We start from the raw sequence: 23,333 nt of genomic DNA, 5'->3' as shown, positions 1-23,333 counted from the left end.
GAAGTCACTGATCTAGTAGACAACCATGGATCCTGACATTCTCTGGAGATGTGGGTCTTTTAGAGCACTTGAAATCTGAAGATTCCATTTCTTTTTATAGCATAGTGTGGTTAAGTACCAAGAATATGGAGCCAGGTTGTTTGGGTTGGCACCCCAGTTCTGACTCTAACAACTCTGTAATGATAAGCGTGATACTTAAACTGGTTTTGCTTCAGATTTCTGAAGTGTAATAGAAAATACTCCATGGGGTTCTTATGATAATTCAAAATGTAAGTGTATGTAAGCATTTAGAATAGTGTCTGATACAAGTTTTAGCTATTACAAATGTATACCCTCCACTATATTACCCAAAATATTCCAGAGGTTTCTAGAACTGAAAGTCCTTTTGTGGATATAGCTTGGGGACCATGAGTTGAGTCCACAGTGTTTCAAGTACCAATTTATTTCTCTGGGGTAATCTGGGCAAATCTAAGAGAAGACATTAGAGGAGCGCAGAACTCAGCTGCGGTCATTTGTGTAGCAGAGGGTTTCTTTTAACACATACTTCCACATACAGTAATCTAGATTTGTAAAACATTTTTTTATGTGTGTCTGTGACAGAGACAGAGAGAGACAGATAGGGACAGACAGGAAAAGAGAGAGATGGAGAAGCATCAGTTCTTTGTTGGGGCACCTTAGTTGTTCATTGACAGCTTTCTCATATGTGCCTTGACAGGGGCAGCAGACCGAGTGACCCCTTGCTCAAGCCTGTGACCTTAGGTTCAAGCTGGTGAGCCCTGCTCAAACCAGATGAGCCTGTGCTCAAGCCGGTGATCTCGGGGGGGTTTGAACCTGGGTCCTCTGCATCCCAATCCGACACTCTATCCACTGCACCACCACCTGGTCAGGCTAGATTTGTAAACATTTTGACCTATGTGGTTCTTTAACTCCCTTAAACAATTATATAAGTGCTCTTATTTTACAGACAAGATTTGTGTCCTCAGTTGCTTTTTCTTCAGCCTGAAGACACTAATTATAAGAATTTGTGGCCCTGGCCGGTTGGCTCAGCAGTAGAGCGTCGGCCTAGCGTGCGGAGGACCTGGGTTCGATTCCCGGCCAGGGCACACAGGAGAAGGGCCCATTTGCTTCTCCACCCCTCCGCCGCGCCTTCCTCTCTGTCTCTCTCTTCCCCTCCCGCAGCCAAGGCTCCATTGGAGCAAAGATGGCCCGGGCGCTGGGGATGGCTCTGTGGCCTCTGCCTCAGGCGCTAGAGTGGCTCTGGTCGCAACATGGCGACGCCCAGGATGGGCAGAGCATCGCCCCCTGGTGGGCAGAGCGTCGCCCCTGGTGGGCAAGCCAGGTGGATCCCGGTCGGGCGCATGCGGGAGTCTGTCTGACTGTCTCTCCCTGTTTCCAGCTTCAGAAAAATGAAAAAAAAAAAAAAAAAAAAAGAATTTGTATAATTTTCAGTTGCCAGTGGGATTGATGAAATCAGTTTAAACATTTTAAAAGATAACTCTAAATATTGCTATGATTATTATGTTTGTAGAGACAATAGGAGATTGTTAGCACTTCTGTTCTTAGAACTTGTCGCTGGTCCTTGGATTCAGATGTAATGACTATATGGTAGAGTGGGGCTAAGGAAGGAAGGAAAGTTAAAGTATTAATTACCGAGGTCTCATTTTTATGCTTACCTGGAGTATAGCTGGAGTACAGCTGTGGTACAGCCAGGTACAGGTGTGTGTGGGGGGGGGAAGAATACTAATATTAATGTTGTGTCTGGATCCTCAATATATTAAGACCAGGGTTTCTCAAATTCTGCTTGCTGACATTCTGAACTGTTTATGTTTTTGTTGGGTATCTGTGGCCGTCCTTTGCATTATAGAGTGTTCAGTAGCATCCCTAGTCTCTGCCCACTAGATGCCAGTAGCACCTTCCCCCGAGTGATGAAAGTGTCTCCAGACATTGCCAGACGTCTTGTGGAAACAAAATTGTCCCCAGTTGAGAACCCAGAACCAAAGTAGAGTTTAAGATCACTTGGTATTGTCAAAAGATTCCAGAAGGTCTGCGTGAAAAGATTGTTCTATTTTCAGTCAAGTGTAGAGAATCATACCTTTGTCCGAAATGTAATCACAAGGTCAAACAACTCTCATTGGTCTGTGTTGATAAGTTAATTTTACAAGGAGGACGTTTACAGATAAACTTCACACGGGTGACTGTCTTCGGCTTATTTTCCTTACAGGAAACAGTATGTGAATGGGGGGAAGCAGAATATCTAGGAAAGAATATAAGAAGCAGATATTTATCTGAATTAATTATATGTCTATTCTTTGTATTATTTTTACTGTTACTTGTTGGTAGGTAGTTTGGGGTCATTTTTAATAATGACAATTACATGTCCTTTTCAGTAGATAAATATGCAGTGATAAGAAACTTGTACTTGATTCAGTCTGTAGTGTCAGAAAGAGTTGCTACCTATTATCACAACTGCCTAAGAATAAAATTCTTAATGAATTAAATACTTTCTTCATTTGTTTTAATGAGAAATTTTCAAATGATAGTATGGCTTAGCTTTCAATTCATACCGCAATTTTAGAATCTTAAGTTTAATGACACTGGTACAATCTGGAGAAAGTAAAAATTGCATGTAAAAGCTTCTTTGGTAAATTACTAAATTCAAACCTATATTCTAATTCTATAGGTTTAATCTTGGCATACATTTAATCTATGAATCGCTGTGCAGTTGACTGAAAATAAATGGGACTCTAGTCTGAGTATGACCTCTAAACTCAGCCTGTTTGGATATAGGAAACAGGTTCCAAAATTCCTGAAAGGAACAAAATAGGAACATGTAATATACACATAAAAAGAGAAGATAACTTGGCCCATAAGAATTTTCGGATGAATATGAAAATTATTTAAAATATGAAACACTGTAATAAATATCTATATGATTAGACTAATATCCACAAGGTTTAAATCCCACTAATAATTGCAAAGATGCTTGAAATTCCACACATATGTATTGTCTAATTTAGTGGTTTTGCTTTAATTATATTAGGCAGGTAATCATGTTACCTGGAAGGAGTCAGACTAACCTGATGATTTCACATCGTTTACTAATTGATGCTGAAGCAAGCAGGGTAGAGGTTCTTGAAAACAAACTGCCTGTCTGTCCGCTTCTCTCTCTGTCTTACCTCTCCTTAGACTTTAATTTTTGAAATGTACTCTTAAGAGGGCAAAGTGGCTCAGAATATAGCATACTGTATGTGACCAAAATGTCTTTCTGTTCTAAGAACAGAAGGACCTGGCACAGCTACTTGTTAGCAGAGAGATGGAGTGGGTTCTGGGCAACCCAGTGACAGATGGGGGCCATACTAAGGGACCTGGGAAGGGAGTTGTATGTCAGGGGCTTAAATCGTAAGTTTTCAGACAATGGAGGAGAGTTCTGCTTCATGCATTGACAGGAAGTACAGAGAAGGTCTAGCAAACCTTAAGTCCATCTGGGCACTTTACGCCTGACATTGAACAGGAAGCCTGGTAGCCCTTAGTCATTGGAGAAGAGCCAGCAAACCAGAGGTTCTGTTTTTCCAAATGAATACTTTTGGATTCATAAATCAGAGACCCCCGCTTCCCCCCAAAGAATTCAAGTCACATGTCTACTTTCTCAGCTTGGTTCTTTGTACAGTGGATCCTAATGTAAGACTTGTCTATGTTTATGCATACTCTATGCTATGGAAGTGGTTTTCAAACATTTTACACTTAGGGACCAGTGAAAATGAGAATTATTTGGGGGACATCTAAGACAGAATCACCCTGAGTATAAGCAAATTCGACTAAGATCATTGGGTCTGTAATTTTCAGACTACTTCAGGGTGATTAACTCTTTCTCAGACTGGAACAAAATTTCTGATGGACCGGCCCACTGACCATTTGTTAAAAAACGCTGTTCTGGGGCATAAAATATAATTAGACACTTCCTTTCCTCTCCCTGGGATAGTCTCACCAAATCCTACCCTGCTCCGGCTCCCTTAATCTACTTGCCTCTTATTTTTTTTTTTGCCACCTACCAGGACAAAAAAAAAAAAAAAGCTACTCAGGTTTCAAGGATTAGCTCAAATGTCACCTCCTCTGGGAAGCCTTCTCTAAGGCTCAGGCAGAATTCTTTCTTTCCTCTCTGTAATACCATAACACCTTATTTGGACCATCAATATAGCAGCACGTTGTTCTGAGGCTAAGTCTATGTGAGTCTGTCTTCCAGGGAGCATCTGGCCTCACTGAATGGAGAGCTCATGTCTTCCCCACTCTGCAGCCCCAATGCCTGCACATACTGATGGAAGTTCAGTAGCTACACGCACTCTTCCATGCATGTCTTCAAAGGACATTCAGCTGAAGACATAACTACAAAGAAGGAAATCTGTTCACATTTTGCGGCCATGGAAACAGAATGATTAGTTTCTATTCTAACTTATTTAAGGCTTCATCTGTACCTGTGGTCCAGCATGAATGGATATTTTGAATAAACTGAAATTAAGACAAATTCTACTTGAGGTTTATGGTCTTCCTGTTTCCAGTTTTCTCCAGAAATAAATTTGATCACTTTCCGCTGAGATAAATTTCATGTTATCTTGAAGAATTTTTAACCCTCAGAATTAAGGACTTCATCTGAGAGGTAGCATGTTCTGTATTTTCTATCACTGTTTGAAAAATTGGGCATTGAAACTCCCAGATATGTTGTATGTATATGTGGCCTTTTGGTGAGAGGAATTAGGTCTGTCTTTTTCCAGGCACAATTGAGGAAGGAAAAAGTTTTGTTTGGTTTCTAGTGGTTTGTTTTTAAGCATTTTTCACAAAAAGATGAGCAAGACCTTTCAAAACCACGAACTTGCTTATTTAGGGGGAAAGAAATTCCTCCTATGTCCAAAAATAACATTCAATTAAAATTATTGTTTCCAATAGTTTAAAATTTGTGGTTTTATTTCCTTGTATGAGTCATTTCTGAATGCAGGACATGATTTCATACATCATGATGAAGCATATTTGCTTTGTATTTTAGGAGGTCACATTATTCATCAGAGGATCAGATCAGAAGTGGAGCTGAGCCTAACTCTCCATTTTGCAGATAGATAACTGACATAGAGACATTAGGTGACTTATGAAAAAGAAGCTGAAAAGGGAGCCGCTACTGTGCTCTCAACTGTACATCTTGCCCTGATTTTTGTTGTTGCTGTTCATGTCTGACAAGGATTTGCAAAGACTGGACTTAGACTACCTGTGTGGGTACCCAGGCCCTGCCGCCACTCATCACGTCGGCATGGAACTTTGGGGAAGTTATTTACTGACGTGCTGAAAGCGTAGTTCCAGAGTGTGTAAACTAGCAGGGGGCTGTAATAATGATAGTACCGACCTTGTGGAGTTGTTATAAGGAATCACTGTGTGCACACAGGACAGACACTCAGGGCACTGAAATGCTCCATAGGCGTTTTGAATGGATTTCTTTGAATAAGCTGCTTAGTGTATCTAATACTTAAGGAAGAGATGTTCATACTGCTGAAGCACTGGTTTTTAAAATTGTATCTTTTTAAAAATCATATCTTTTTTAAAAAACAAAAGCAACCTATAAATTGTGTAACATACTAAAACAGGTATGATAAGGGGCCACCTCTGGATGAAGAAAAAAGAGAGGGTACTGGAGTGCTGACAATGCCTTGATCTTGTTCTGACAACGGTGATATGTGAGTGTTTATTTAATAAAAATTCATCAGCTGTGTAGTTGGGATTTGCATCTTTTACTGTGTGTATGTTATACTTAGCTAAAAAATAAAAATCCAGATACATGTAAAGTAAAAAGTGTGTTTTCCCACTTTATTAATCTCTTCCACATTCCACAGTTTGGGGTAAATTGTTCTTTAGTCTGGTTTCCTCTTGGACAATTTTTTGCTCTACATGTGCAAATTTAAGACCTATGTGAGATGTCATTTATTTTTATTTTACATTTTTAACTTGAAATGGTTCATCAGTTGCCCTAAAACTTGCTTTTGGTTTGCTGTTTTTTGAATACTTTTCCATATTAGAACATACAGTTTGGGGTACTTCTAGTTAATATGCTTGCATTTTATAATTTAACTGCTCTCCTCTTAGAATTATTGAGGTTGTTTCCAGCTTTTTACAATTACAAAGAGTGATGCGGTGATGATTTTTTCTATCTATCTGTACATCTGTCCAAAATTCCTGTAGATACATCTCTAGATGTAGGATTAGTAGATGAAAGTGTGTGCAGTTGCACAGAAGATGCCAAAATACATTCAGAAAAGTTGTAACACCTTACATCTCAGTGACGGTACTTGTATATTTCTCATAAAAACCAAGGGCAAAATTTCCTGCTTAACTGAACATTGTAAGTATTTGTACTCTGGTCCATAAGCAAGTGTTATAGTGGTAAATCCCTTGAGACTCATATACTAATTGTGCTGGTTCACTGATAAGCACCAATAATTCTAACCACATTTATATCAGATTTGTTATATGTAGTTAATATCTCACTTAAGAATTGTTACTACTCAGTTATATGAATGATTATTATATATATTCTTAGTTTTTTAAATTAATTGGTAGGAAGAAAAAAATCAGCATATACTATAATTACAACGTATTCACTTAGCACCATAAAATATTTATATGAATTATTAGGAGACATGCCTTTAACACTGATATTGTTAATAAGAACTTATAAGGATTTATTTATTCTTATTCTATTAAAGGCCAAATGTTTGCCTGGCACAGTCCTAGCTAAGCACCTTACATATATTACAATAGCTTTTCAACATATAGATTAAAAGTATAGACATTACATTATTATATATGAGATTATTCCATTCTGAACGTGTTAATAAATATTAGTATGTATTATCTAATGAATGTCATAAATTTAAATCTGTTGTGTTAAAGTCTGCTTAATATGAAAATTAAAATTAATGTATCAAAATCCAGAAAATTACTGCTTAAGTCCTGGCTAAAGTAGTATATGCATAAAACTTAAAATTAAGTACATTAATCAGCTGGCTTTATTGTTAGGATCTTATAGGTAGTAAATTTTGTATTTAGAATATCCAGTTCTTACAGTTTTTGGTAAATTGAGATACTGGTTAACCTTTAATGGTTATCTAGTGCCTTAAAAGAGGAATCCAACTCAAAATAGCTACTTATTTCTTCAACATTGGATAAATATGGCTATCAATTTTTGTGGGCTTTTTTTTTTCCTGCAGAATTTCCTGTTATTCTAAGGGATTCAATAGGACTTACGCACATAAAACTGAAAATTATATCACTACGGGGAAATGGTTTTGTGCCTTCGAGAAGGAACTCTCTTGCTAACTTAAGTACTGTATGTGTGTTGAATAGCTAACATATTCCTCCCCAGAAATTTCATGTATGCAGTTAAAACAGTCTTAAATTGATTAAGGATTTGTTATATATTTCCAGAAGCACTCAAGAGTACTTTTTATGGTTATAAGAGTAGAGTGCATTAGAATGCCAGAAACCAACGAATACGCTAGAGGCCTTCAAAACCATGCCCGGCATTCCTGACTTCACCATATAAACACACGGGCAGCCTGGAAAACAAAACAACTCCCCTTCCCCCAAATGTGGGCCAGCCTCTGATGATAACGCAACTGGCTTGAATATTAATTTGCTACTTTTTTCTGTTACAAGTAATTTTTACTACTTAGGAAATGGAATGAAGAAGTCAAATAGGACTGGTATTTATTTCTCAAGTAAAGTATTATAAAATAATACACATTTGACCAGTTACCTTTATACTTTTTGGAAAGTGTATTATTCTACAACTAGCACTGTATTTTTTCTATTAATCGGGGAAGCTAAAAAGCGTTTTATAAATGTTGAATCAAAACTCTTACTGCTGTGAGGGAATTAAATTTCAAGCCATATACTTCTTTTATAGAGTGAGAAACTGAAGTATGGAGAAATTACAAGGTTTTCCCAAAGCCATACGTTAGCTGTGGCAGACATGGAAGTCTACAATCCTGTTTGCCTCATTCAGTCTGAAAGTTCATGAAATTAAAGTTATCTACTTACCAATGTGTGCCTTAGTAGTATTTCCTCATTTACTAATTCATCCCTTCCTTTATTCATTTATTCATATATGTAAAAGAATTAGTATTTTTACAACATATAGGACGGTGAATAATACTTGGTATTTCTCTATCTTAGATACTTTTTTTTATAAGAAGCTCATTGTATTTTTTTTTTTTTTTTGACGATGAAAAAAAAATTAGAGCATTAAAAATCAAGTTGGGTTGGCCAGGTGTAGGGCACAACAGGATCTAGAAGGATCTGAAGCTTCTTTGGGAGCTAATAAAGTTTGTTCAAGTGCTTGAACAAGAAGTTGGCTGAAGACAAGGCCTGTAGTGTAGGCTGGTGACCAGGAGAGTCTACAGTACTTATCAGGAGTGTGGAAAGAGCTAGTGTCTTCCCAAGTTTCAATTCTCACATTTAAATTCTTATTGTGATCTTTCTCTTACTAGTGTAACCTTGCTTTACCTTCTGCGTTTTATCTTCCGAGCTTTAAGAGTCATATTTAAAGCAAATAGCTTTTTTCTGGGTCAGACCTCACTTTGGACTGAGCAGCTGGTACCACAAGTACTTTCAAATGAGAAAAGTCTCTGACCTCTGCCCCAACACAGCACCCTATGACAGAGAATCCAAAGATCCAAAGACTATAGGGATGCCCTCTGCCCTCAACTTTGTTTCCAGAGAGTTTAGTGAACAGTTGTTGTGTGTTTGTTTGGTGGTTCTTTGTTTCAGCCCTGAGACTGAAGACTTAGACTAGTTCTGGCTCTTTGGGTCCCCAGCTTTTCCCTTCAAAGTGTTCTTCCCCAGGAGGCTCCTCAGGTCCAAGAGCACTTGGAGCCTTGGGAACCCAACCCTTAGATTCTACAAACAAGCCCAGACATGTCCAAGTCCTGGGCAGACCAAACGTTCCTGTACCTTAAACACTAGTCTTTTCTTCTTTAGTTTTTGTAAAGAATAATACAGTCTTCAACAAACCAGGAAACAAACAAAACCCTAGGGTCTTTCTCAAAGGAGCATTCTTACTGCTTTGAAAATTTATTGTCTTAATTTCTATTTTAGCTAATTGAGTTTTCTTTCTTTCTTTCTTTCTTTTTTTGGTCTGGGTATAAATGTGGTATGTAGTATATATTAATTCTGATCTATTATAATTTAATGCCAATTTACAATTGAGTGGTTTAAAAGTAATGATGCACTATGACCTAGTAATTATCCACCTTCCATTTAATGCAGTTCCTAGGCAATTATGCTTTTGTAGGCAGAATTTTCCTACAATCCATGTTGGGAAAGAAGAACTTTTTTTTCTTATTAAAGATGTGGTAGTATTAGCTAAGGGCAATTTGAGGAAGAAAGACTTAGGGGTGACATGAATGATAGCACTCTCTTAATATTTAATAGTTGGCCATATATACTTGAAAACAGGGTTCAGTTATGTTTTGTGGCTCTGGTGGGCAGACCAGAGTGGAAGTCCTGGAAGGTAAGTGTTAAAACTAATATATAAGGAAGAACTGAAAAAAAAAAAGAAAAGAAAGAGGAGAAGGAGGGAGTTCTATTCAGGAGCTCATAAGATTTAAGTATTATTCAGTTACTATATCTGTAGACTCATATGATCTTTCTGTAAATAAACCTCACTTATTGCTATACTCCTCATTATCCCAAGACAAAGAAATAAGATTATGGGTTCCATTCATGCTCTTTCTCTGTATCTAAGTTTATCCTTAAAGATAGAACATACAACATGAAAACACAATATGGAATTGAACCACAACACTAAATTTATTTGAGAGAGTATATACTGATTTTCTTACAACTTTAGCCCTTAGAAAGTTCTTTGGATTTAGAAGTTACAATAACAGGGATTTTTTTTTTTTGGAAGTGTGATTTTATTTTGAATGCAGTTATAAAGTCAGTGAAATTCTTTTATACTCTGAAACTACAGGGAAATATTTAGAGGGAAAGAATGTATTCAGACTTTCCTGTATGCCTCAACTATAAATCTGGATGAACAAAATTTTCCTCAAGTGCTCCCAAATTTTAGGAAGGCAAATAGCATCATATTTAATTATATCCTTAGTTAATATTCACTATGAACACAATTCAAGCAAGTAAGTTGACTTTAGCTAAGTCACATTTACTGCTATATTTTGTATTTTTCATGTTTACTTTGTTATATATTGCCCCCCACATCTTTGATAATAGGAAACATTTGACTTTCAGACGTCGCACACCTTGACTCCTGAGAAATTGGTGTATGGGAAATTTAAGAAGAAAGATATGTTTGTGTCTATGTTATCATTTTTGTCATCATTAATTTCATTCCGAATCTTATATTGTACTTCACAAATTGTTGTGTTTTTTTTTTCTTAAGTGAGAAGCAGGGAAGCAGAGAGACAGACTTTCCCATGCACCCAACCAGGATCCACCTGGCAAGCCCACCAGGGGCTGATGCTCTGCCCATCTGGGGTGTTGCTCTGTTGCAACCAGAGCCATTCTAGCTCCTGAGGTGGAGGCCATGGAACTATTCTCAGCACCTGGGCCAACTTTGCTCCAGTGGAGCCTTGGCTGTGGGAGGGGAAGAGAAAAATAGAGAGGAAGGAGAGGGGGAAGGGTGGAGAAACAGATGGGCATTTCTCCTGTGTGCCCTGACCGGGAATTGAACCCGGGACTTCCACACGCCAAGCCAATGCTCTACCACTGAGCCAACCGACCAGGGCCCACAAATTGTTTCTTTAGCTGAATCTAATCTGCTGTTTGATTCATTATTATTATTATTATTATTTGGTAATTTCAGTGCATCTATTTTAAAAATGTTTTTATGGTTCTTTTCCAAATGTATATTTTTTTCATTGTGTGTGTTTCCTTCAGTTTTGTTTGCATTTGTTTGTCTCTTTATTTGTTTTAAGCATACTAATTATTTGGTATTTTTTCAGACAGTCCTATAATCTTGGAATTTTGGGATTCCAGTTTCCTTGTTGTTGAATTTGCTATCTACAGTGTTTTATTCCCTTACATAGCTATTGTTGTTGAGGAGTTTTTCTCTCAGAATCCACTGCACCCTATGGAACAATTCTGCATTTGCTTACCCCTGGGCCTGGGGATTTCAGGCCTGTATCAGTCTTGATTTTAATTTTTTGGCCAGAGGTTTTGATACCACAGATACAGTAATAGTTTAAAATTTACATTTGTGTAAAGCTGAGGCTTTGATATATCTTGAGTAATTATTTTCTTTTATTCTGTCTTCAAAGGCTTCATCAAATGATGAACTCTGTGCTGAGTCAGATGGTGGGCTGAGGTTTTCTAGCCCTCTTTGATAAAAGGGACACACTCTTTATACTCCTTTCTTTAGCTTTGTCTCTTGCTTTTGTCTCCTGCCTGTCCCCATAAATAAAGATAATGATAACAAAAAATAACACAAACGTATCTTTCCCTCTCAACTTTTATATCATATATCAGCAACTTTTCAAGAATCAAGGTGTGATACCTTGAACATCATATTGACATTATCAGTTAAATTCATGTTTTCTATGTCCTATTGATTTTACTTTCACATTATCACTTATATCCAGGCCTTGTTCTTGCCTTTCTCAGCCACCACATCAATCCAGGTTCTCTTGAGTTCTTACCTAGATCATCCCAACAGCCTGCAAGTTGCCTCTTAGCCACTTATTATTCATCTTGTTTTCCAAATCTGCAGTATCTGTGTTATTGAAGTTATAGCACATATGCTATTTTCATTTGTATTTTAAGGCTATCAGGATAGAATAATAACCAATTCAAAACTTACTAGCATCCAGGAACACTGAATACTTACCTGAACTCATGCCTTATTTTCCAAAAACCTCTTCTCTTTCACATCACCATCTATAATTCTTTTTTATTTTTATTTATTGATTTTTTAGAGAGAGAAGAAAGGGGAGAGAGAGAGGGACAGGAACATCAATCTGTTCCTGTATGTGCCCTGACTGGAGATCCAACCTTCAACCTCTGCACTTTGGGATGATGCTCCAACCAATGGAGCTATCCAGTGAGGGCCCCATCTAAAATTCTGTTATTGGTAGCATCAGTCTCTCAGTCTTGTGTGTGTGTGTGTGTGTGTGTGTGTGTGTGTGTGTGTGTGTCAGAGACAGAGAGAGACAGATAGAGGAACAGATAGGGACACACAGACAGACAGGAAGGGAGAGAGATGAGAAGCATCAATTCTTTGTTAGGGCACCTTAGTTGTTCATTGATTGCTCTCTCATATGTGCCTTGACCGTGGGGCTACAGCAAACTGAGTGACCCCTTGCTCAACCCAGTGACTTTGGGCTCAAGCTGGTGGGCCTTGCTCAAACCAGATGAGCCTGCGCTCAAGACGGCGACCTCAGAGTTTTAAACTTGGGTCCTCCGCGTCCCAGTCTGATGCTCTATCCACTGTGCCACCACCTGGTCAGGCAGTCTCTCAATATTAATTAAACAAATCATAACTTTGATGTTATGCAGAATGGCAAATTAGAAAGAGCTAAATGCTAATGACTTAATCAAGCTATTGTTCATGGTTACAAACTTATGTGAGTTCAGAAATTGGTAAAAGACTGGTGAATTTTGGCTACTGTCTAAATATAGATAGTTAATACAGCTCCCGGAATTTAAAGATCAGTATACTATTCTTAGTTGAGCAAAGTTAAAAATCATTACATTTTCACAAGTAATTGCATGGATACTACACTATGCAGTGAGAAATGTTTTAACTCTGTGTATGAAAGGCCAAATATAAAAGTAGAGAATTTTTACTCTATCACTATCAATCAAATGGCATTAATTTTGGAATACATGATTTTATCTAATCCTAATAAAATTTAACAGATATTATTACTGTCCGTGTATTATAAATGGAGAGAATGATATTTGAAGGTATTAATAATTATGTCAAGACCATGAAGTTATCCAATGGTAAAGCAAGGGCTTCCATATATACCTGTTTTATTCCAGAAGACTTTACTTGGAATTACTACATTTATATTCACTTTAGCAAAACTCTTTTAGACCTCTAGGGTTTCAAGAGGTGAACTCAACATAAGCGATGTATTTTTCAGTTCTTCCAAAGTGCAACTAATTTTTTACAAAAATCATCAGATGTGTGTTAAATAACATTTACAGTCAATATATCCATCAAAAAAAGGTTCCTAGCTATGGAAGAGGGGTTTATGGCTGAGAAAGAAAGCAAACTGCTTGTAAGAAAAAAGCTGAAGTAGTTCTTTTCTGCCAGGCTACAGGAGAGTCAGCTAGGGTGAACCATTAGAGTGTATATAAAAAGCTCAGCAAGTTAACACTAATAAAACAAACAATCCAATTAAAACATGGGCAAAGGGTATGAATAGACACTTTTCCAAAGAGGACATACAGAAGGCCAATAGACATGAATGTATGTTCATTGTTACTAATCACCAGAGAAATACAGATTAAAACCACAAGATATCATCTCATACATGTCAGAATGGCTATCATCGATAAATCAATAAACAAGAAGCATTATTGAGGATGTGGAGAAAAGAGAACCCTGAATAACTATTTGTGGGAATGCAGACAGGGGCATCCACTGTGGAAAACATTCTGGAATTCTCTCAAAAAGCTAAAAATGAAACTTCCTTATGACTCAGTGATTCTTTTTTGGAAATATATCCAAAGAAACCGGAAACACTAATTCAAAAGAATATATGTATGCATCCCTATGTTCATTGTAGTATTATTTGCAATAGCCAAGATCTGGAAGCAGCCTAAATGTCCATCAGTAGATGAGTGGATAAAAAAGCTGTGGTATAGCCTGACCAGGTGGTGGCACAGTGGATAGAGCATCGGACTGGGATGTAGAGGACCCAGGTTTGAGACCCTGAGGTCGCCAGCTTGAGCGCAAGCTCATCTGGTTTGAGCAAGGCTCACCAGCTTGAGCCCAAGGTTGCTGGCTTGAGCAAGGGGTTACTCAGTCTGCTATAGCCCCCCCCCCCCCCCCCGGTCAAGGCACATATGAGAAATCAATCAATGGGCAACTACGGAACCGCAATGAAGAATTGATGTTTCTCATCTCTCTCCCTTCCTGTCTATCTGTCCCTATCTGTCCCTCTCTCTGACTCTCTCTGTCTCTCCCACAAGAAAAAAAAAAGTGTGGTATATTTACACAATGGAATACTACTTGACCGTAATAGAGAAGGAAATCTTACCTTTTGCAACAGCATGGATGGACCTGGAAAGTATTATGCTAAGTGAAAAGTAAGCCAGTCAGAGAAAGACAAGTATTATGATTTCACTTATATGTGGAATCTAATGATCAGAATTAACAAACAAAATGAAAACAGACTCATAGATACAGAGAGCAAACTAGCAGCTTCAAGGGAAGGGTGTTTGGGGGGTTGGATGAAAAAGGTGAAGGAATTAAGCAAAGAAAAAATCTTATAAACACAGGTAGCAGTGTGGTAATTGTCAGAGGGAAAGGGGGAGAGACAGGAAGCAGAGGGTAAAGGGGTGATCAATGCTAACGGAAGGAGACTTGACTTGGAGTGGTGAGCACAATAAAATACAGATGGTGTGTTATAGAATTGTACCCCTGAAACCTATATAATTTTATTAACCAATGTCACCCAAATTCAATAAAAAATTTAAAAAGTAAAAATATAGCATAATGCTGACATAAAACTTGGTAAAAAGTGGTGAATACTTGAACAGAGATTTGGATACCAAGATGACCACCATGATGGAATATCATTAAAATACTGTATTCAAGAGACATTTATGTCATAAGGAAACATATAATGTGTAGTAAAAAAGGAGGAAGCATGACTTTATATTCAGCAGGATCTGTTTTGTGGTGAAAAATATAAAAGGTAATAATTTTAATTATTTTAATTATTAAAAAAATCTCGGCAGAGTAGTTGTGAAGTGCAGGTTGGGGGGAGCGGATGGGGAGGAATGTTGGTCCGCAGGGTCTGCCTGAGAATCCGCAAGGCACAGAAGTTGCTCAAGCTCGGGATTCTTGCAGGTGTTTCTCTGGGATCTTCCGCTTATAACTGTGTTTGTGTTATCTAAGGTAACCAGCCAACCATCAACAATTAGCAAACACAAACATAATTGACAACGTTGGGTAACCCTGCTTGTCAAAAAATCAAGTGATCATAATTTATAACTCCAGGATGGTTGTTGCTATCCCGTGAAGCCATCACTGATAACCAAAATGATTATCATAAAATTGAGCTTGTAATTTTTTTTTTAGCATGAGAAATTAACGCCATTATTTTTAAACATTTTGTACTAAATGGACCATTTTGTGCAAGTCCATGCTATATCTTTATAAATAGTTAAAAATAGTTCAGCATCTAGTTTGTAGCTTGGCTTCATTTAAGGGAATTGAAATCAGGTAAAATACTCATTATTGTTCACCCAGATCTGTTTCTTGGACACCTTTGCAATTTTCCTTTTGTACAAGCAGGGAAGAGAGTCACGTGCGTGGGCGAAGAATGCGCACATCCGCCTCTCTGAACAGTTGGCCGTAGAACCAGAGCTAGGTGTTCTTTGTGCCTCTGGCTTCTCTCTCTGGCGTGCTGCCTGGGCCGTTGGAACCAGCCAGTGGCTGACCCAGCTTCGCAGACCCATTAATGAAATTTGGAGGGTGGTGTAGATAACTGGGTGAACAGGACAGGAAAGCAATGCCCTTCTTGACAGCTGGTCCCAGATATAATTTCTCAATAATGTAATGAGGATCGAAGTTGTTAGACTTCCTATACAGTGACAGTTTTATATTAGGCAATATGCTTAATAAAGGAGAGAATTAACTGAAGACTCTGAGTGTGGCGCATGGAAGCCAAGGAGGAACTGAACAACCAAGCAGCAGGAAGAGCACAGAAACAGTGAGACTGCAGGAGTAACCAGATCCACATCCTTAAATTCTGCCAGGATGTTCTTGCCATCCTCACTTTTGCTCTTCTTTCTGGGTCAGCTCCCTTTTGTCTCTCCCAGCACACCAGCTATTTCCACGTGTTTTATATCCTAGACATTTTGCCCCTGGAGGAGGACTAGCCCGACACTCTCCCAGGCTCTTATCCTGAACATCAGGAAGGGCTTTTGATGAAGCATTAGAAGTAGTTTGTTGTAGTTGGAAATGATCTGGGGCATCTCATGGGTTACACACTGAATATGGATCAGCGTCGTAGATGTATATTATAGGTATGTAACCTAGCCGCATATAGGCAAACCTTAATTTTGTACACAACATGTTTCTGAAATTTTACTTGCAGTTTGTAAACCTTAAAGGTAAACAATAGATTAGCTGCCTGAATTATAGAGTATAATGCAAGGGTCCCCAAACTATGGCCCGCGGGCCGCATGCGGCCCCCTGAGGCCATTTATCCGGCCCCCACCGCACTTCCAGAAGAGGCACCTCTTTCATTGGTGGTCAGTGAGAGGAGCATAGTTCCCATTGAAATACTGGTCAGTTTGTTGATTTAAATTTACTTGTTCTTTATTTTAAATATTGTATTTGTTCCCATTTTGTTTTTTTACTTTAAAATAAGATATGTGCAGTGTGCATAGGGATTTGTTCATAGATTTTTTTATAGTCTGGCCCTCCAACGGTCTGAGGGACAGTGAACTGGCCCCCTGTGTAAAAAGTTTGGGGACCCCTGGTATAATGGAAGGTCACTCTCCTCTGGCTTAGAAAATTCTGCATGTGTATGTTGATTCCTCAGAGTCCCCACCTAGGCTGAGAAAGGGCTGTGCCAGAGGTGATGGATAGGGCGAGCCATTCGCCTCCCCTTCCATCCCAGGGTCTACATAGGGGCTGGAACTGAAGTTTGGGCAACCCACAGCTTTTACATCATTCCCTGAAGGATACTAGACATCTGGAATGTGGGCTGTAAGTGAGCCTCTGCCGTGCCCGGAGCCTCTGCCGTGCCCGGACCCTCTTGGAAATCTCCCCTTCTGTCCCAGGTTCTACGTAGGGGCTGGAACTGAAGTTTGGGCAACCCACAGTTTTTACATCATTCCCTGAAGGGATACTAGACATCTGAAAGAGGGCTGTGCCACAGGTGATGGATAGGGCGAGCCATTCGCCTCCCCTTCCGTCCCAGCGTCTACGTAGGGGCTGGAACTGAAGTTTGGGCAACCTGCAGTTTTTACATCATTCCCTGAAGGGATACTAGACACCTGGAACGTGGGCTGTAAGGAGCCTCTGCCGTGCCCGGACCCTCCTGGAACTCTGGTGCTGTTCCCAGGCTCTGGCTGAGGCTCTCCGGTGGTGGTGAAGGGTGGGGAACGGCAAGGACAGGGTGGCAGAGGCTAGGGGAGAAGGAAGGTGGAGCTCTCCCTTAGAACTCGCACTTTAGACAGTGGCTCCAGGGAGCAAAACTCCTGACACTTTGGCAGAGGGGTACCCTGTTAGGCTCTGCCACAGCTGCAAGTAGGACTGCTTAAGAATTTCCAGCTTAGGTCCTGGTCGGTTGGGTCAAGAGATAGAGCGTTGGCTTGGAGTGTGCATGTTCAGGGTTTGATTCTCGGTCACGGCACACAAGAATGACCACCACCTGCTTCTCCTGCCCCGTTCTCTTCCCCTCCTGCAGCCATAGCTTGATTGGTTTGAGCACATTGGCCTGGGTGCTGATGATGACTCCTTGGAGCCTCTGCCTCAGGCACTAAAAATTGCTCATTTGAGAGCATGGCTCTAAATGGGTAGAGCATCGGCCCCAGACCCCCATGGATTTCTGGTTGGGGTGCATGCAGGAGTCTGTCTCTCTATCTCCCCTCCTCTCACTTAAGGAAAAAGAAAAAAAAGAATTTTCAGTTTATCCTAAGGATGGGCTAAAGCTCTGAACTGTTGAGAGAATACAACCAATCTTTATTTTTAAACTATCACTCAGGCCTGATTGAAAAACGAGGTCCAGGGAGCAGGTTGGAGGAAAGGTGATCCTCAGGAGGCTGACACTGCAGTCCAGGAGTGGGCAGTGATGGCTTGCACTACTCCAGGAGCAGCGAGGAGAGAAGGAGGGAGAGATCTGAGCAATCCCTATGAGGTATAGATACAACTTGTTCATTTATCGAATGCAGAGAGGAGTGGGCAAGGAGTCAGTGACAAAGGCCACAGGTCTGGTGTTAATGACCAGTGGAAGGCTGTGCCATTCATCTGCCCAATCCAGAGAGAGGTAGAGTACTGCAGGTGCAGCTTCTGTCCCTGTCCCCCGCCAGCCCTAGTGCACAGAGCCCCCCCCCCCTTCTCGTTCACCTTTATTCAGCCAGAATAAAGCACGCCTGGGCAAGCTTTTTATCGAAGGTTTGATTAGGAAGATAGAGGATTAAGCTACATCACACAAACTCTACACACTGCTTTTTCTTTAAGGCACAGGGTCCCTTGCTATCTCTACCACCTGGACCAAGCCTGAGTATCTCATTCCATTTCTGATTACTGCTCTTACGATATATAGATCTCATTATGTAGTTAGATTAGAAAAAATTATCAATTTTTATTTCTCATTTTCTAAGAGACAGAAGTTTACAGTTCATTTCTAGAGTAGAGTTAAAGGCAAGGTTTTGATCTGTTTTCTATATATTGAAAACCTAACTGCAGAAGAAGTAATCTCTCATGGAATGGGTGAGGTTGCTGTTATTCCTGTTTTAAACTCACCTTTTCTGGAGGAACGACCCTGCAATCACGCTGGGAACTAGATTATTGCCCTATAAAACAGCGTGAGGTTACTATTATTCCTTAATTTTATATCCTTATTATGAGGTAATACTTCTCTTACTTGATTCTAAGAGTGTTCTCATCTTTTTCTCATATATTTGTGAAAACTAAATGTTAAAGGATTTAGCATAACAACCATTGCTAAATTATGAGGTAAAATAATACTGTGTCTGCAATTAGCCTAGGTAGTTTTACTTGGTTCAATAATATGAAATCACTGGGCTCATAATATTTTAGTACCTCAGTGTGTTTGGCAAAGAAAAAAATTCATGTTACCATAAAAATGTTAAACTAAGTAACAATTAATCTCAATTTTAAGGAAATATAAAAGAGAGTATTATGTTGTAACATGGTACATTGATACAAATAGCTCCCCAGGTAGAACATTAAATAGATTCTGAACTGGTGGTTAACCAGAAGAGGCTAGTTTTTGCCTAATTCTCGTATGATCCAGTATCTTCCGGAACTCTTCATTTTAATTTCATTTGAGTTATCACCAGTGCCCTGGTGGTCCTTCTAAAAAATGATGACTTCTTTCCTAATGATCAATATCCTTTATTTTAATTCTTGTGTATCCTTTCTGGTAATTCTATGTTGAAATCTTGATCCCATCTTAAAAATGATTTAAGTGTGATAATAATATGTGTTGTGCTTTGAATTGTGTCCCTCAAATGATATGTTCCAGTTTTTACACTCTCATCAATGATTGTGACCTTATTTTGAAATAGGGTCTTTGCAGATATAATCAAGTAAAGAGGAGATCTTACTGGATTAGGGTGAGCCTGAACCAATGGCTAGTTTACGTATAGGAAGAGAGGACTTTGGACACTTGAGACACTGACACACTATTAGAAGGCCGTACGAAGAGGTGGACAGGGAGAATACCATACAGCAATTGAGGCAGGGATTGGAGTGATGCAACCACAAGCCAAGGAATGCAAGGATTGCCAGCCAACACTAGACACTAGTAGAAGAAACAAAGAAGGATTCTTTTCTAGAGCCTTCAGAGGAAGCATGGTCCTGCCCACATTTTAAATTAAGACTTGTCTTGAGAACTGTGAGAGAATATAGTTCTAGTGTTCTGAGCCACCCAGTGTATTTCTTTCAAAGCAGTCCTAGGAAACAAAATCAATAGGCTATGTTGTAAGTAAACAGTTGGTTACAGTGGCATCAGTAGTTATTTTATTTTAAATATTTTATTAGGTCATCTTTGTTGTAATAAGTATGGTTTTAACTGATCTTGTAAAATCAGTTTATCAACATTTGGTTTTATTTACTGCATGCCTCCTTGTATTACAGTGAAAAAAATAAAATTTTATTTATTGCACAGACAACATTGAAATCAGCAATAATCAAAGTACGGGAAACCAAAATTATTATTCTTAATTATATTTTTATTTTTCAATTTGCCTTTTAAGCAATATCTTGCTAGTGGTAATGTCTAGTTCCCTAATACTTTGAGAATGCAATCGGTCACTACATTGTAAATGTTATAAACATGTTTAAACTCTTATCCACAGTAATTGTCCTAAGAAGTAAACTTGCCCCAAAACAAGTCACAAGAGATATTCACTACAGTTTTATTCATGATAATAAAAACTAGCAACAGCCTTGTCTTTGCAATGGATCAATTAAACAAACTGTGGTCCACCAACTTAATATAATACTGAACGACCAAAAGAGTTATTATTAGAAACGGGAAAAGTAAAAATTGTTGTATATTAAGTGAAAAAAAAATAGGAACCAAATTTTAACTATCTAACGCTAATGTACATGAATTTCAATCAAATGAAAACACCATTTTCTTTACTATATCCTTTCTGACAATGGGTATTACATTTAAAATGTTTTGGTTATTGAGTATGTATACAATAATCCAAAATGCATATTTATTGCTTAAGTTTGCATATTTTGGCAACTGTGAGACTTTTTTGTGTATATATATATTGTTTACATTTTTTTATGCTTTGTGTTTTCATACCCTTGCTTAATTATTTAATAGGCTCTTAAACTTCTCCTTACCAATTTCTTTGTTCTCAGCATTACATCTATAATATTGACTGAACATATTTTCCACAATCTTTTCTGCCCTTTTAGTTTGGGGGCTGTTTTTCTTTATTCAGAAATGCAAAGTTTCTGTGTTGTGTTTATGTAGCTGAGTCTGTTCTCCCTTCCCTGTGCAAGCTGGTGGTGCTTTTACCATCCATCTTACTTGTTTATCTGTGAGAATGAAAAGGAACATCAAATTCTCTGCTTCAATAGAGCACTTAGCTAATTTGTTATCCAGGAAGTGAGAAGAAAATGGCTTTAAAGATGATCAGCCACAATTCCATCGGAAGGGATGGAGGACGGGCTGGAGAGTCAGGCAGGCGTGGGGTCTCAGCAGTCTCTGTCAGTTGGACTAGTGGTCTGCACTTTCTGTGTGGTGTGCACTGTATCCAAGGCGAGCCTGAGCTGGAGTGGTCCTAGTTACCTGGTGTGTGTGTGTGTGTGTGTGTTTGTGTGTGTGTGTTTGTGTGTGTGTGTGTGTGTGTGTGTGTGTATTTTCATGTAACTTTCTTTTTTTTTTTTTTTTTCCATTTTTCTGAAGCTGGAAACAGGGAGAGACAGTCAGACAGACTCCCGCATGCACCCGACCGGGATCCACCCGGCACGCCCACCAGGGGGACGCTCTGCCCACCAGGGGCGACGCTCTGCCCACCAGGGGGCGATGCTCTGCCCATCCTGGGCGTCGCCATGTTGCGACCAGAGCCACTCTAGCGCCTGAGGCAGAGGCCACAGAGCCATCCCCAGCGCCCGGGCCATCTTTGCTCCAATGGAGCCTTGGCTGCGGGAGGGGAAGAGAGAGACAGAGAGGAAAGCGCGGCGGAGGGGTGGAGAAGCAAATGGGCGCTTCTCCCATGTGCCCTGGCCGGGAATCGAACCCGGGTCCTCCGCACGCTAGGCCGATGCTCTACCGCTGAGCCAACCGGCCAGGGCTCATGTAACTTTCAATTCTGATTATTTTTGTGTTTGTGCATGTGTGTATTCAAGGGGGTGGTGGGGCTTTTTTGTTTTCTATTCCGTTGCTTCTATTATAAAATCCTTCTCTCTGAGAACTTAAAAATATATATGCCTATTTTTTAGAGGTTTTTTTTAAACTTTAATTTGCTGCAGAAAATGTTGATGTATGGTATAAAGATTAACTTTTTTTGAATAGTAAACTGATTTTCTTACCATAGTTAATTGACCAGTTGTCCTTCCCAAACACAGGGTTAGGGCAAAAGTAGATTTACAGTTGTGACTACACAATACAGAATTTATTCTTATATTATTACTTATTACTTACTGTTTTTTCCTTACAAACAACTGTAAACCTACATCACCCAAACCTTTATATTTGTGATAACTTTGTTATAATAGTCTTGTTTTTATTCTCTTTTTAATGTTGGCAATGTATTTAATAACATTATGTTCTTTGGAACTAAATAATGATATCTGTTAATTCAAACTTTCCTGTAATAAAAACCTGTCAAATTAAAATGCACAGGCCCTGGCTGATTGGCTCAGTGGTAGAGCGTCAGCCTGGCGTGCAGAAGTCCCGGGTTCGATTCCCGGCCAGGGCACACAGGAGAAGAGCCCATTTGCTTCTCCACCCCTCCCCCTCTCCTTCCTCTCTGTCTCTCTCTTCCCCTCCCGCAGCCAAGGCTCCATTGGAGCAAAGATGGCCTGGGCGCTGGGGATGGCTCCTTGGCCTCTGCCCCAGGTGCTAGAGTGGCTCTGGTCCCGACAGAGCGACGCCCCGGAGGGGCAGAGCATCGCCCCCTGGTGGGCAGAGCGTCGCCCCTGGTGGGCGTGCCGGGTGGATCCCGGTCGGGTGCATGCGGGAGTCTGTCTGACTGTCTCTCCCCGTTTCCAGCTTCAGAAAAATACAAAAAAAAAAAAAATTAAAATGCACATTGTATTGCCTGATCAAGCGGTGGTGCAGTGGATAGAGTGTCGGACGGGATGCCGAGGACCCAGGTTCAAAACCCCGAGGTTGCTGGCTTGAGCGCAAGCTCATCTGGTTTGAGCAAGGCTCACCAGCTTGAGCCCAGGGTCACTAGCTTGAGCAAGGTGTAACTCGGACTGCTGTAGCCCCCTGGTCAAGGCACATGTGAGAAAGCATTCAATGAACAACTAAGGTGCTGCAATGAAGAATTGATGCTTCTCATCTCTCTCTTCCATCTGTCCCTATCTGTCCCTCTTTCTGTCTCTGTCACAAAAAATAAATAAATAAATAAATACAATGGACATTGTATTTTCTTAATTTTATGTACTTTATAAAGTGAATGGTTAACGTGGACTTAATATTTAATCCATTGATTGTTCAGTGACATACCTCTCTCAGCAAAATAAGGTAGTAAGTGTTTATTCAGACTATATCCAAACTTGTTGTCAGATGTTTTTGTCTATCTGTAGGATTCCTAAGTAGCTATTTACATATCTCAATTTAACCATGAAATGATTTTCAAGATCATCATTTCTGTCATTTATGAGGACAATATTAATTAATTTTGTTCTTAAAAATAATTCAGATAACCTA

General features: G+C 39.4%; 1 protein-coding gene across 9 annotated transcripts in view; it reads left to right on the top strand.

Moving 5' to 3' along the window:
- EYA4 (EYA transcriptional coactivator and phosphatase 4) overlaps positions 1 to 23,333 on the top strand; it is a 299,771-nt gene that overhangs the window by 10,048 nt on the left and 266,390 nt on the right. The window lies entirely within an intron of this gene.

The sequence above is a fragment of the Saccopteryx leptura genome, chromosome 3 (assembly GCF_036850995.1).
Source record: "Saccopteryx leptura isolate mSacLep1 chromosome 3, mSacLep1_pri_phased_curated, whole genome shotgun sequence".
NCBI classification, from domain to species: domain Eukaryota; kingdom Metazoa; phylum Chordata; class Mammalia; order Chiroptera; family Emballonuridae; genus Saccopteryx; species Saccopteryx leptura.
Note: the sequence above shows the minus strand (reverse complement) of the source record. Positions and strands in the feature narration are given on the sequence as shown.